Raw genomic sequence first — 15,481 nt, 5'->3', positions numbered from 1 at the left:
CATTGAGACGAAGCCACCACTGGAGAAGAACTCCTAACCCTGGTCCTAGGCGGTTTGAGAGCCAGTCGACCAGCCAAGAATGTGTCCTGGGCAGACTTGAATCATTTGGTACACCTGGAGTGTATAGCATCTGGGAAGCAATACAGCCCTAATGCTATCAAAACAGCTTGTAGAAGGTATGGAGCAAGCAGATGATATATTAGGTGGGGGCAGCTTTAAGGTGGCTGTACAGCACTAGGGAAACCCCACAGCAGTTGGGTATCTCCAAAACAACAGCTGGGACCTTTGGAAGACCCAAAAATGATGGAGCCGCTTGATCGATTTTCCCCAAGCAATGAGGGAAAGGAACGCGATTTGTCCATAATGACGTATCGTCACATGCAGGAATATACAAACGAATTACACCTCCGTATCCTCCATAGCTGCCTTGCTATCATAGTATTTATGGAACATGTTTCCTTACCTGACATTTCAAACATGTTTAAAATGCTCTAATATTTTTTAAAGGCCAACAAATGCCGCTATCAGATAACTACTTCAAAAAAAAAAAGTGAACAAAAAAAAAACACGCTGCACAATTTTTGAAAACGTAGAGATGTTCCTGGAGTAGCTGTGATTGGGATTTTTGCCTGTTTTCTGTGGCCCGGATCAGCCTTAGCCCTTGAGAGAACAGAGCACGTGCAAGCAGTGGCGCAGCACACGGACGGGATCTTCGCCTCTGCAACACGTGGACAGAGACCTCCCCCCCCCCAAACCCACTATATGGGATAATACACTGCCACATGGCAGCGTGACGACGAGGAGGGCAAGAATTCATCCCAACAGCCCTTGTGCACTTGGTTTTGAGGTTAGTAACTTCGATTTCTCTTGATTTTGCCTGATTGAAGCAAAATTCAGATTTTGAAATGTGGGGCTTTTTCAACAGGCTGCCCCAAATCTCATTTCTTTGCAAAATGTCTCGCTGTAGGGATGCCATGTGGAGCCAAGTAAGTTTTATGAGCAAATATGGTGGTTCAGGCATAGAGAAATGGGCATACAAATATTGGGAGAAAATATCGGGTGGTTTCGCCATCAAGATAAATGCCCATTTCTTTGGATTGAAAGGGAAAGGCATGGGTTGTGACAAAGTGCCTAAAGAGCTTAAAGACACTTTTTTGCAATTGAGGACAAATGCGCCGCCCCCCCTCCCCCGGCCCACTGTGTGGGATAATACATTGCTACATGGCAGCGTGAGGAGCACGAGGGCAATAATTCATTCCAGCACCCCCCCTGGATGTGAAGCTTGATGCCGAGCAGGAGTCAACAAGGCTCTGATGCGAAGCCCGATGTTGAGTAGGAGCCGACGAGGCTCTGATACCATGGAAGAACGTGGAACAGCAGAGCACGTGCAAGCGATGGAGGTCAACAACCAGCCGCCCCCCCCCCCCCCCCCCCCAAAAAAAAACCCGAAGATCCCGTGATACCACCATAAAGGTGGGGGATGAGGGGAGACCAATGGGCATTTTGCCCTATATAGAGGAGTCAATTTGACCCCAACCCACTATATGGGATAATACACTGCCACATGGCAGCGTGAGGAGCAGGAGGGCAAGAATTCATTCCAACAGCCCTTGTGCACCGTGGTTTTGAAGTTAGTAACTTCGATTTCTCTTGATTTTGCCTGATTTTGAAGCAAAATTCAGATTTTGAAATGTGGGGGTTTTTCAACAGGTTGCCCCAAATCTCCTTTCTTTGCAAAATGTCTTGCTCTAGGGATGCCATGTGGAGCCAAGTAAGTTTTATGAGCAAATATGGTGGTTCAGGCATAGAGAAATGGGCATACAAATATTGGGAGAAAATATCGGGTGGTTTCGCCATCAAGATAAATGCCCATTTCTTTGGATTGAAAGGGAAAGGCATGGGTTGTGACAAAGTGCCTAAAGAGCTTAAAGACTCTCTTTTGCAATGGAGGAGAGAGCAAGAGGCATTGCAGGGATTTAGGGGTAGTGATGATTTGTAGGACACTGAGGATGTGTCCGAAAAAGGTAGGCTGGAAGATGATCATGTAGATATGTAGAGTGAGGTAGTTGTTGGTTCCTAGCTGTGCCCTTTTTGAAGAGCATTAAAGCGGGGTCTCAAAAACATGTTTCACCCGTGAATTGACAAAGTTGTTTGTTCAATGTGGTTTGTCATTCAACATTGTGTGTACCCATTGTTGGAGAAAGGCTATGAAAGCTATTAGCTGCATTGGGTATAAGTGGGAGGGCCCATCTTCTAAGTCTCTGTGCAAAACACACTTGAAGAGGGAGAAAGAGCATATGGAGCTTGAAATGGAGCCTTTGAAGGCAACTTGGCAAAAATTGTCAGAGGGTTGCGAAAAGATGTAGATGAATGACAAAAACACTGAGGATGTGCACAAAACTGCTTTTAGGACAGCATTTGGGCTCTCTAAGTATCTTGTTATGCCCTATGCCCTTTGGTCTTACAAATGTCTCGGTTACATTCGATAGAATGATGGATCACATATTCCTTGGGTACATGAAATTTATAGGTGTCTTCTTTGATGACATCCTAGTCTTCTCGAAGACCGAAGAAGAGCGTAAAGCTCATTTGGCTATTGTTTTTGAAGAACTCCGTAAGCATAAACTCTTCATAAATGCAAAGGAGAGTGAGTTCTTCTTGTCAGAGATACATTATCTAGGGCGTATTGTGTCCAAAGATGGAGTGCGGATGGATTCTGCAAAGATTGATGCAATTCGGAATTGGCCCGAATTGAGTTCGGTGCATGAGATCCGTAGTTTTCTTGGATTATGCTCTTACTACCGCAGGTTCATTCGCCACTTTGCATGGATTGCTTCTCCTTTGCATGATTTGAAAAGAAGAAGGCCACATTCAAATGGACTAATGTAGAGAGGGATGCATTCCTCAAATTGAAAGATACAACTACTCCTGGTCCAGTGTTGATCATTCCAGATTTGCAAAATCCTTTGTGTGGAATGTGATGCATTGGGAAATTGCATAGGAGCTGTCCTAAATCAAGAGGAACATGCCGTGGCTTATGAGAGCCGTAGATTGCATGATGCAGAGCTATCTCTTGGCATTTATGAGAAAGAGCTCTTGGCTGTAATTCATGCACTTACTATATGGAAACACTACCTTCTTGGAGCTAATTTCAATGTTCACTGTGAAAACAGATCACCAAAGTTTGAGGTATTTTCTTACCCAAACTAAATTGTCAAAGAAGCATACGAGGATGGCCGATTTTTTCTCTATGTTTCATTTTCAGATCTTGCACACCCCAAGAAAGAAGAATGTAGTGGCAGATGCATTATCACGAAAGCCGTATGTAGCAGTTATCTCGGTTGCCTCTCATGGGGACTTGTCTACAATGCGTGACTTGTATCATACGGATGCTGATTTTGCCACTATTTGGGCTGATTTGATGGCTGGTCATGCAGATGCGTCATCATGAACGGGGATTGTCCATACCAATGCTGCATTGCATAGTATCTTTATGTGCTTGCTTGCAATTGAAATTGCATGTTGTTTTCATGCTTGCTTGACCAATGTGTAGTTCCGGGTAAGGGGACGCCCGCCCATTAACCGTGCCTGTGAAATTGTTTGCTGAAATGGTTATGTGGCATGTGATAGGTGGTAAGTATTGGTCATAAACCTAGCCTTAGGAGTTAACACTAATTTATAAGTGAGTGTGTACACACTTCATTAAGTTTTGGGCGACCAAAACTCATAAATTATGACCAGCCCGGTGTTCACACACACTGATGTCCCGAGGTGGACAAAACCCAATGTTCACCACCGAGATCTTATCTCCTTTGTACAAAGGGAGTAACCAGCCATGTGTCCTCTCTAGCTTGCTCCACAAAGCACCTGCCTGCCACCTAGAGTGGACAACTCACCACCTCACTCCTCCTCCTCTCTCTAGAGGTAGGCGCCTCCTTCATGAGGGCATTTGGGCTGTATTTTCTGCACTTTCCTCTTCCTAACTCCATATCCAAGCTTACTAAAGTGTTTCCTAAGCTTCCAAGAGTGTTTACGGGTGCTAATCACTCTTCTATACACTCCGAATGACTGAAATTCAGCAAAACAGTTCTCTTTATTGTTGTAATTTTTGGTCTTCTTGCTGAAAACCCTAATTTCAGTTCTCCTTTCTCAAGTTGAACCATAGGAGAAGCTTTCCCAGGGTTCCCTTGATCGTCTTGAAGACTTTTGTCGCAAAGAAATGCGACAAATCGAAGATCTCATCACTCCCAAGGACTTCCATCGCGAAGACTTCCGCTATCATCAACTGTACTTGCAATTGGTAAGCTTTTATGCTTAATTATGGAAGCAAGTAGCAGGAGGGAGAAACCGGATTACAAGATCACATACCCTGTGTAGTGTTCTCTTGTCCTACGTGCTCTCTTGTAGATTGTTGCTACCATGTGTTGGTGGAACAATAGAGAGCAGATGGTAGGGAACATGGGCACTTGAGAGGGTAGTGTGAGTTGCAAGTCTACATCGACAATCACTTGTTTGCAATACTGTCTTCATATGCATTGGTATGGAAATCTGGTCAGAAATGCCCATGACACTATGTACTTGATTCTCCCAAGATCAATATACTTTATTTGAGGGAGGGGTCGGCTGTTCCGGCTCATTGTGTGTCTCTTGTCAATTCAGCAAATTACTTCTTGTATTGAGCATGTGTCCATCAAATCTTAGTGTATTTAAGTGTATTGATTAGCATTGTGTTCAACCAAGTTACAGAAAAAATAGAGGGATGCCTGAGCATGGGAACCAAAATAGCCACCAGGAGGAGATGATAGACGCTAACACCCCCTCTCAGGTCTTGGGGGTGGCCCAAGACCCAAAGAGTTACCATGAATGCCAATGTCCTACCCACGACAACGTTGCAGACTTATTCACCAAAGAATAATGTCTCCCTCCAAGATCCGCTCTTGCACAAAGTGGTCCTAGATCTCTATATACTTGGTCCGCACATGAAATACTGGATTCTTAGCAATAGCTAAGCAACTTTGTTTGTCGCAACACGAGATAATGGTAGGCTGCAAGTGTCAAAAACGGATCTCCTCAAGTAGCCGCCGCCACAACCAAATCACCTCACAAGTAGCCAAACGGGTCGCTCAATACTCTGCCTCAGTAGATGAAAGCACCACCATAGGTTGCTTTTTACTTGTCCATGAAATTGCTCCTAATCCAAGAATAAAGCAATACCTTGTACTAAACCATCAGGTATCCGTATCTCCAGCCCAATCCCCTCTCCATAGAAAATACCAAAATCCTTGGTACCTTGCAAATACGGCAACACGTTGAGTGCTGCTTGCCAGTAAACATCCAAAGGTGCCTGAATGAAAGCACTTAGAGTTTCCACCACAAATGCACAATTAGGTTGTGTGTTGAGCAACCAAATCGAGGAATCAACCAATTGCTTGTATCGAAGTGTATTTGCTGCCGGTGGATCGGGTCCAAAAGAGGAGAGTTTGATGCCGGGATCCATGGGGGAAGTGATGGGCTTACAATCTGTCATTGTGAAAGCCTCTAACAGCGTGAAACATACCGCTGTTGAGAAATGAATATGTCATTTGAGAAGTGAAGAATCTTCAATCCAAGAAAGAAGTGAAGCAATCCGAGATCTTTCATCTCAAATTCCTTACTAAGGGCAAGGTTTGTTGAGCAATGTGTGCTGTATGGCTGCCTATGATGATCAAGTCATCCACATAGAGAATGATAAGAGTATGTATCTTTCTTGAGAAAGATGTAGAGATTTGGATCAGCTGGCTGATTGCTTGAAACCGTTCTGTTGAAAGAATGCATCAATCTTCTCATACCAACCTTGGGGGCTTGTTTCAAAACATACAAGGCCTTTTTCAACTTGTGGACCATACCTTTGGAGCCATGAACTTGAAACCTGGGGGGTTGTTCCACATAAACTTCCTCCTTTAGCTTCCCATTGAGGAATGCCGACTTGACATGACATCCATCTGAAAGATGGGCCAATGAGAGTGTGTTGCAAGAGAAAGAACTGTACGTATGGTCACCATCCGAGCAATTGGTGCTAAAGTATCATCAAAATCCATGCCAGCTTACCCATTTGACACTAATCACCTTCCACTTTGCCGGTTTGCTCCCAAGTTTGATTTCGTTCAATAGAGTCAAGCTCTGCTTCCATGGCTTTGCTTCCAAGTCAGTTTGGAGAGCGCCTCCCCAATATGAGTAGGTTCTAAGGCCTTCTGGATGCGTGACATCAGTGCATAATTGGCGCATAGGTTCTCTTGAGGTGACGTCGTGGTACGCAACTGCTCCGCTCAACGGGGACCCCTTGCTATAGGTGAAGGCAACCATGTGACCCTCGAGTCGTGCAATGTCTGATACAACCAATTGGGAATACGAGATCCCCCCTCAAAAGTCGAACTCTGCTCATGAGATATAGCCTGTTGTGGACCATCCATTGAAATGTCCTCCTCTTGGTCATTGTTGGATGATTCCTTTGTTGGAGGGGCTGGAGGATTTGCTGATTCAAGTTGAGGAAGAGGAACAGGAGGATCCAATGAGGAACCAAGGAGAGGCTGAGTCGAATCAGCCCCTGATGATGAAGAAACACCCTTTGTAGTGGAAGATGAAGTGTCATTAACCACCACATCTCTGCTAACGATGATCTTCGTAGTTGCAGGACTATAGAGCGGATAACCTTTGGATTCTGAGCTGTAACGAACAAAAATATGGTGCTTGGACTTGCGTCTAGCTTCCCCTTGTCACCATCAGGTACATGAACAAATGAATCTGACCAAAAAACCCGAAAGTGTGAAACTGAGGGTTTTCTTCCTATGTAGGCCTGAAAGGCGGTCTGCCCTGATGGACTACAGATGAGCCAACTATCCCCATTTCAGTAGACTGTATGACTGAGAATCCCCCTACACCAGGCTCACACATGTGGATAGGAACCGGGTAATTCGATATGACTTGCTACAGTTACACATTCAAGATATATGGATTACTGAAAGAGTGCACCGAGCGGAAGCATACAAGCACTAGAGTGTGCTGAGAGAGAGTGCAAGAGAGAAATATGAAGCAACTATGCCGAATGTATTGCAATGAAACAGTCCCGAGCAAGAGACATAAAAGGTCTCATAAGTGAGGGATACAAATCAAGACTACAAGATGAAAAATGAGGAGGCAAGCCCGCCTATAAATAGGGCATGAGTGGGCTGGCCGACTAGAGAAAAGGGACTTGGCCGACTGGGGACATGGAGCTGGCTGACTGGACATCAATCACCCGACCTGGGAAAAATGCCAGAAAAATATGAAAAAAGGGGTGGCCAGCCCACAACCAAGGGCCATAAAAAGGGACCAAAAGAGAACTCTAAAAATGAACAGAAACTGGGGATGAATGTGCTAACACCCCCTCTCAGCACCAGATGTTGAACAAACTCCGAGAAGCCGAAGAGGAGCCAAGGAAGCCTAAGAAACCGGCTTGGTGAACAAATCTGCTGCATTCTCTGTTGAAGGACAATACTCCAAATGCAAATCTCGAGCAAGAACCCGTTCATGAACATAGTGATACTGAATCTCAGTGTGTTTCGTACGAGCATGAAACATAGGGTTCTTGGCGATGGCGATGCAACTTTGATTGTCACACCAAAGAAGAGTAGATATGGTAGGAGGAAAGCTAAGTTCTCCCAATAATCTCCGTAACCAAATTGCCTCACATGCAGCATAACAAAAGTGCATGATACTTTGCGTCTATAGAGGAAAGCGCTACAGTAGGCTGCTTTTTACTGCTCCATGAAATGGCTCCTGACCCAAACACAACCAGTGGTCGAACGCCGAGTATCTGGATCTCCAACCCAATCTAAATCAGACCATCCAAGAAGAGTGCACCCTTGGCCATAGAAGATGCCAAAGTCCAAAGCACCACGCAAGTACCGAAGAACCCAGAGAGCACACCGCCAATGCTGCGACGGGGTTTGGATGTGAAAGAACTCAATAAGCTGATTGCAAAACAAATGTCCAATCGAGAGTAGGTCAACCAAACAAAACAATTGACGAGAATCCGATATTGTCCCTGATCAATCCCTGGAGAAGCACCAAGAAGAGAAAGCTTCTCATTAGTATCCATAGGAGAAGAGACTGATTTACATCTAGTCATCTGAAACTTGTCAAGTATCTCCCGTGTGTACTTTTGCTGAGAGAAGAAAATACCCTGAGGGGTCTGCCAAATCTAAAAATAATGCAAAAGGCCAAGATCCGTCATCTCAAATTCTTGTCTCCAAAGCATCCGTGACTGAATGGATCCTCACAGAAGAAGAACCTGTAAAGATGAGGTCATCAACATAGACCACAATGATAACAACCAACTGTCAGAATATGCAGCGGAAATGATATCCAAACTTGGGTAGACAAGAGCAAGTAGACTGCAGAAAATAATCAGCACAAGAAACACTGAGAGATGTGTGTAAACTCTTCTCTATACACAAGATCCCAAAGAAACTGAATGAGAAAGTGGAGGAGGATGGGGGGGAATATATACAAGCCCATGAGGGCAGTCGGCCAGCTCTGGAAGAGGCCCACGACTCACAAAATGTCCACGACTGCTGAAAAACAGCAGTCAGCCAGCATCTGGTGCCCCACATCTGCTCAGAACAAGTCGGCCAGCACTCAGATAGCCCACGATTGCTACAGATGCAGTCGGCCAGCCTCAAAGTGGTCCTGGCATCACCTGGCAGCCCTCCAGCCACTAGGAAAAAATGGGAAAAATAGGGAAAAAATACGGGGAGTGTGGAAAAATGATATACGGGCGGGCACACCCACAACAGAGGCCCTGGTGTATACAAATAGACAGGAGATGACTTCTAACACCCCCTCTCAGCTCCTGGCTGTGTGACCAACCACTGGGAGCTGGGGTGCCGCCTGAACAAATCCTGAGAGCGACTTCGTGAAGAGGTCCACCGTACTGTCCTCCGTCGAACAAAACTCCAGCAAGATGTCATCAGCAACAATCTGTTCACGAACAAAGTGCCTCTGGATGACCATGGGTTCCTCCAATGGAAGCCCAAACCTGCAATGTAACCTCCTCCTGCTGCTCCGTAGAACTGCTCCTGGGCCTGAAGTAGATCCCCTCGTGTCCGGATCTCCTCCCCAAACCGAGTCACTCCAACCGCGGAGTCGGACTCCATCCAACAATCCCCCTCCTGTGTACAAGAGTCCATGATCCTTCGCATCTCGCAGAAACCACAGGAAACACAATCCTGCCTTCCAAAGAGACATCTGCAACCAAGAGCTCAACTGCCTCATCAGGAAGCTCCCGTCCAATCCGGTGTCCATCAACCAGATCAATGAACCATACAGCTTCTGAGTCACAGAGACATCACACTGCTCACAAGGATCAACACCTGTTACGGTGCACAAGCAAGTCCTGGAAACCTGATGAAACCTGTCAACAACCCCCTCTGAATCCGGAACCACAAAGCCTGGAGAAACCACCTCCTTCTGCAAGTAATAACCTGCTACCTGCCTGGCTTTCCGAAAGGTCCCCGTGGAAAGAACATCCTCAACTACTGGAAGTTCTATGTCCCGAACACGACGAGACATCAGAGCATAAGTGACCTGTTCAGCTTCCTCTGACTCACGAACACAAGAACTACCAACATCAGCACTGGAAAGTTCCTGCCAACTGCTGCCATCTACTGGCAAGCTATCCACCACCTGGTCTCGGAAAGCTCGCACCTGCAGTGTATCCACACTTGAGTAGCCATTACCACAGTGCCACTCATCACAAACCTGAGGACCTGGGAGAGAGAGTGCTGAAAGCCTGTAAACCCCATTCTCCACTCCACCTTCCCAAACCACTTGGCCTGTTGCTTTGTCCCGGAGAGCAACAAAATGCTCATCAAACTCCACCCGTACGCCAGTCTTGCAAACCTGATGCACTGACAACAGATGAAAACCAAGTGCCGGAACATACAACACCTGGGAGGAATGCTTCCCCCCTCTGCCATCGGGAACTATCTCCATCCTGCCCTCACTGTGAACTGGGATAGTGGACGTATCCCCAATAAGAATATGACCATAACACCTGCAGAGATCCTGTAAACCGGAACGGGAAGGAGTCATGTGCCTGGAAGCACCACTATCGAGAATCCACTCCCGAGTATCCGTTGCGGAGAGTCCTCCAATCTCCTCCTTGCCTGAAGAAAATGAAGCATCGGTGTCCATCACCTCCAGGTGCACAAAAGCCGGAGTCTTCATGATTGCTGAGGAGTCTTCACCCTTCTCGGTCTTCCGCTTGGGACACTGCCTCCAGTAGTGGCCTTTCTCGCCACAATCATTACAGGTCCTCTCTGCCTTCAGTTTCTCGCGGTCAGCGTCGGACATCTTCTCAGAAGACTTCTCCGATGAAGCCTTCCCCTTGCCCGAGTTACGGCCTTTCGACCGTTGGCCAGTAAAGGCCTCCGAACCTTCACCCTGAGGAGGGTTCGTGAAACGTTCCTCCTGGTCCAAGACCATTGGCACAAGCTCCTCCCAAGTAATGGTGCTGAGCCTGCCACTAGTGATCAACGAGGAATAGAAAGCAGAATACTGACCAGGCAAGTGGGAAAGTAACGTGATGGCCATATCTTCGGACGATATCTCTTTCCCAGCTTGAAGGACTTCCTGCTGAAGGGCCTGCAGCTTGTTAATGTGTTCCCGCATCGTCGAAGACTTTGCAGGGTTCATAACCCGCATCTGCACTTCCAAGGATATCCGCTTCATGGGTGACACCCTGTTGTACAAAGAAGCCAAGTGCTCCCATATGCCTCTCGCCAGCGTCATGTGCTTCACATGGTTGATCACCTGTGGTGTGCAATTGAGGAATATAAACGACCGGACCCTGGCGTCGACACGGTCCCACATTTGTGCCTGTGCCTCTTGGTCCTTCCTCGTCGATAACAACTCCCCTTCCTCAGCTTCCGGCCTTGGCACCCCTTTGATAATAAAATCAGCAAGATCATATGACTCCAAAACTGACTCCATCATGACCTTCCAGATGCCGTAATTGGACCCGTCCAACTGCCGATCCACTGGGAACGTGGGGAGAGTCGGAATCTTCACGTGCTTCTCAGCCATCTTGATTAAATCCGCCATCTCGGAGAGTAACCTGAAAGGGTGGGTGGGTGGGAAAAATCTGAAAATCAGAATATATGCAAGTGGCTGTCCAGCCCCTCTGCCCGCCTTCCTCTTGCAACTTCACTTCCCGTTCAGCCCGAAACAGTCCACCGATCAGCAACCTGTTGCTCCCCCTCTTGCTCAGAAAAACGCCCAAGATCTGCTAGAGCCTAGGGCTCTGATACCATGTCAGAATATGCAGCGGAAATGATATCCAAACTTGGGTAGACAAGAGCAAGTAGACTGCAGAAAATAATCAGCACAAGAAACACTGAGAGATGTGTGTAAACTCTTCTCTATACACAAGATCCCAAAGAAACTGAATGAGAAAGTGGAGGAGGATGGGGGGGAATATATACAAGCCCATGAGGGCAGTCGGCCAGCTCTGGAAGAGGCCCACGACTCACAAAATGTCCACGACTGCTGAAAAACAGCAGTCGGCCAGCATCTGGTGCCCCACATCTGCTCAGAACAAGTCGGCCAGCACTCAGATAGCCCACGACTGCTACAGATGCAGTCAGCCAGCCTCAGAGTGGTCCTGGCATCACCTGGCAGCCCTCCAGCCACTAGGAAAAAATGGGAAAAATAGGGAAAAAATACGGGGAGTGTGGAAAAATGTGGATGGTAGTCATCCGGGCCGTCGGAGCGAAGGTCTCATTGAAGTCGACCCCAAGGCGCTGAGTATAACCCTTGGGAACCAACCTCGCCTTGTGCTTGTCCAAGCTGCCATCAGCTCGGTACTTTGTTTTGAAGATCCACCGCACACCAATCACCTTACGTTGCTATGGCCTAGGCACCAAAAACCAAGTGCCATTCCGTTCAATAACATCCAGCTCTGCCTGCATAGCACGACGCCAAGGCTCATGTGAAAGAACCTCGTCCACAAAAGTGGGATCAGAAGGACCATGAATAATAGAGGACATAAGAGCATAGTTAACAAACATGTTGCCGTCATGAATTTGTTTCCCTGAAACATTGGAAGATCGCATGAGAGGACAAGGCAGAGGAGCAGAAGGAAGCTCATGTAACCCAGAATCACGAACTGTCTGAAAATACCATCCAAGCGCAGATCTGCTCGAACTCATTGGAGGAGGAGCAGAGTCATCATTATCATCTGACTGAGAATCCACTGCTGGAGGTGTAACAGAAGTAGGGGGAGGAGGAGGAGGAGGCGGAGGAGGCGGCAAAGGAAGAAGAAGCTCACCACTCCCCTCTGAAGATGCAGGAGTCTCGTCGAACGCTGCATCACGGCCCACAACTTCTTTGCCGGCCTGTTGATCATACAGATGATATGCCTTGGACAGAGAACTATATCCGAGAAAAGTCATGCATTGAGACTTCGAGTCCAACTTGGAGCGATGCTCCTTAGGCACATGTACATACACCGAACAACCAAATACCCGCAAATGAACAACAGAGGGCTTCTCACCGTGGAAAGCCTCATATGGAGTTTTATCTGGAAGAGGAGCAGTAGGAGACTTGTTTTGAATATAGACAGCAGTAGAAGCTGCCTCAGTCCAGAAACATCGAGGTAATGAAGAATGCTCAAGCGTAGCACGGGCCATCTCCATGATGGTCCTATTCTTCCTCCCTGCAACTCCATTCTGTGATGGAGTATATGCTGTAGTAAGCTGTCTCCGAATGCCATAATCCCTGCAATATTGGTGAAACTCCTAGGATGTAAACTCACCACCTCTGTCGGTCTTGAGAACCTTGACCGAAGAACTGGTCTCTTTTTCCACCTCAACCCTCCAATCACAAAAGTGCTGAAAACCTCATCCTTGGACTTCAAAAAGAAGACCCAAGTATATTTGGAGAAGTCACCCACCATCACGAGCTTGTACAACGCCTTACTTAAAGACGCGATACTCATAGGACCACATAAGTCTGCATGAACAAGAGCAAGTGATGTCGAAGATCTGTATGTCGCCTCCTTCGGAAAGGCGGCTTGCTGTTGCTTCCCTTGTAAACAAGAGAAACAAACAGAAGATGGAGCCTTGATGGTCGGTAAACCCTCAACCAACCCATCATTTGAAGCTCGCTATAGAAGCTGATAGCTCAAATGGCTAAACCGAGCATGTCAAAGAGCTGAAGAACCAGTAGAAAGCAAAGTGGTCAACTTGTACAAGGCACTATCCTGGACACCCTGAGCCAAGATGCTACCAGTCTCCTTACCACGAATAGTAATCTCATAACGAAAGAAGATCACCTCCGCACCCTGAGCTGTAAGAGCACTCACTGACAAAAGTTTAAATGCCAAATTTGGAATGTACACAACATCAGAGAAGTACCTCTTTTCCTCGGAGGAGCGGAAGATGGGGATGGTGCCATGTCCATGAACTGGCATGGAAGAAGAATCACCCAAAGTGATATCACTTGTCCTGGCAGTAAAGTCCTTGAACCAATCCCGATGAGGTGTCATGTGAGCAGTAGCACCGCTATCCACAATCCAAGACTGCGATTGAGAAGTCACAAGAGCAAGTTCACGACGAGTACCTGCTAATAGAAGAATACCATCATCCTTCTTGGTGTGAGACACTATTGTAGAGGTAGAGTTCTTTGTTTCTTCATCCCGCTTCTTCTTGTGACATTGGGGTGATTTATGACCCTTCTTGCCACAGTAGTGACACTCAATGTCCTTGTTATTAGAAGATTTTTTTTGTCTCTTTATCCTTGGAATTCTTGTCAGAACCCCCTTTCCCTTTTTGTTGTTGATTCTTCCCTTTATCTCGTGCAGCCAAAGCTCCATTAGAATCACCAGAGGTGCCAGCATGAAACCTCTCTGGAAGCTTGGAGAGAAACCGAATAGCCATATCCTTTGTAGAGATATCCTTGCCACAAACAACAAGCTCGTCCCGGAGATATTTCATCTTCGAGATGAAAGCAGATAAAGATGGAAAGGCAGAAATTGACAAATTCATAAGTTGCTTTTCCAAAGCCAAAATCCGACCCGGAGACTTCATCTCGTAAAGATCTCCAAATGCCTTCCAAACTTCATGTGCAACATCTGCTGTATGCACATGAGAGAGAACAGAATCTTGACAATTCAACATCAGAAAAGAGAAAACACGACGATCATTTGCCTGCCAAATATCAATTGGTGCCTGAGTTACACCAACAGTAGCAAGGGTGGGAGGGGTGGCATTGGTAGCTGTAACAAGCCAATCCCAAAGATCCACTCCACACAAGGCTGATTTCACCTTCACCTTTCACAAAGTGTAGTTGGAGCCATCCAACTTTGTAGACTCAGAGGACATATGAAGAGTAACTGGGGCAGCCATCACAAAAGCTCGGGCTCAATCTTAGAAGAAAAAACGCACTCTCGAAAGAAGTGTCCACCACAGGTACCGAGTGCCACCAATCCTCAAATTAGAAACAACTGCAAGAAACAACTGTAGAGGAAAAAACGCAGCACAACAAGTGCTGCTGCCCTGAAACAGATGAGCCGACAGGTGTACAGGGGGTCTCAATGGTCAAAACCGGTGATGGATGACCAGAGGTTGCACTGGAGAAGTGCTGGGAAGAGGCCAGCCGACCAGCAGCAGAGTTGAGAAGAAAAAAATGCAGAGATGAAGGTGCTGAAAACTAAGGAGAAACTGGGACAACATAGTCACTCTGAACCTAGAGCGATGATACCATGAAAGAGTGCACAGAGCGGAAGCATACAAGCACTAGAGTGTGCTAAGAGAGAGAGAAATATGAAGCAACTATGCTAAATATATTGCAATGAAACAGTCCCGGGCAAGATACATAAAAGGTCTCATAAGTGAGGGATACAAATCAAGACTACAAGATGAAAAATGAGGAGGCAAGCCCGCCTATAAATAGGGCATGAGTGGGCTGGCCGACTGGAGAAAAGGGGACTTGGCCGACTTGGGACATGGAGCTGGCCGACTGGACATCAGTCACCCGACCTCGGAAAAATGCCAGAAAAATATGGAAAAAAGGGGTGGCCAGCCCACACCGAAGGGCCATAGAAAGGGACCAAAAGGGAACTCCAAAAATGAACAGAAACTGGGGATGAATGTGCTAACACCCCCTCTCAGCACCAGATGTTGAACAAACTCCGAGAAGCCGAAGATGAGGAGCCAAGGAAACCTGAGAAATCGGCTTGGTGAACAAATCTGCTGCATTCTCTGCTGAAGGACAATACTCCAAACACCAATCTCGAGCAAGAACCCGTTTGCGAACATAGTGATACTGAATCTCAATGTGTTTCGTACGAGCATGAAACACAGGGTTCTTGGCGATGGCGATGCAACTCTGATTGTCACACCAAAGAAGAGTAGATACGGTAGGAGGATAGCCAAGTTCTCCCAATAATCTCCGCAACCAAATT

General features: G+C 46.7%; 1 protein-coding gene across 2 annotated transcripts in view; it reads left to right on the top strand.

The window, feature by feature from the left end:
* The window catches only part of LOC147635730 (peroxisomal fatty acid beta-oxidation multifunctional protein MFP2-like), a 192,019-nt gene that overhangs the window by 31,772 nt on the left and 144,766 nt on the right, over nucleotides 1-15,481 (top strand). The gene's annotated exons all lie outside the window — the stretch shown is intronic.

The sequence above is a fragment of the Cibotium barometz genome, chromosome 9, assembly GCF_041138505.1.
Source record: "Cibotium barometz isolate CiBa-2024 chromosome 9, ASM4113850v1, whole genome shotgun sequence".
Taxonomy (NCBI): domain Eukaryota; kingdom Viridiplantae; phylum Streptophyta; class Polypodiopsida; order Cyatheales; family Cibotiaceae; genus Cibotium; species Cibotium barometz.
Note: the sequence above shows the minus strand (reverse complement) of the source record. Positions and strands in the feature narration are given on the sequence as shown.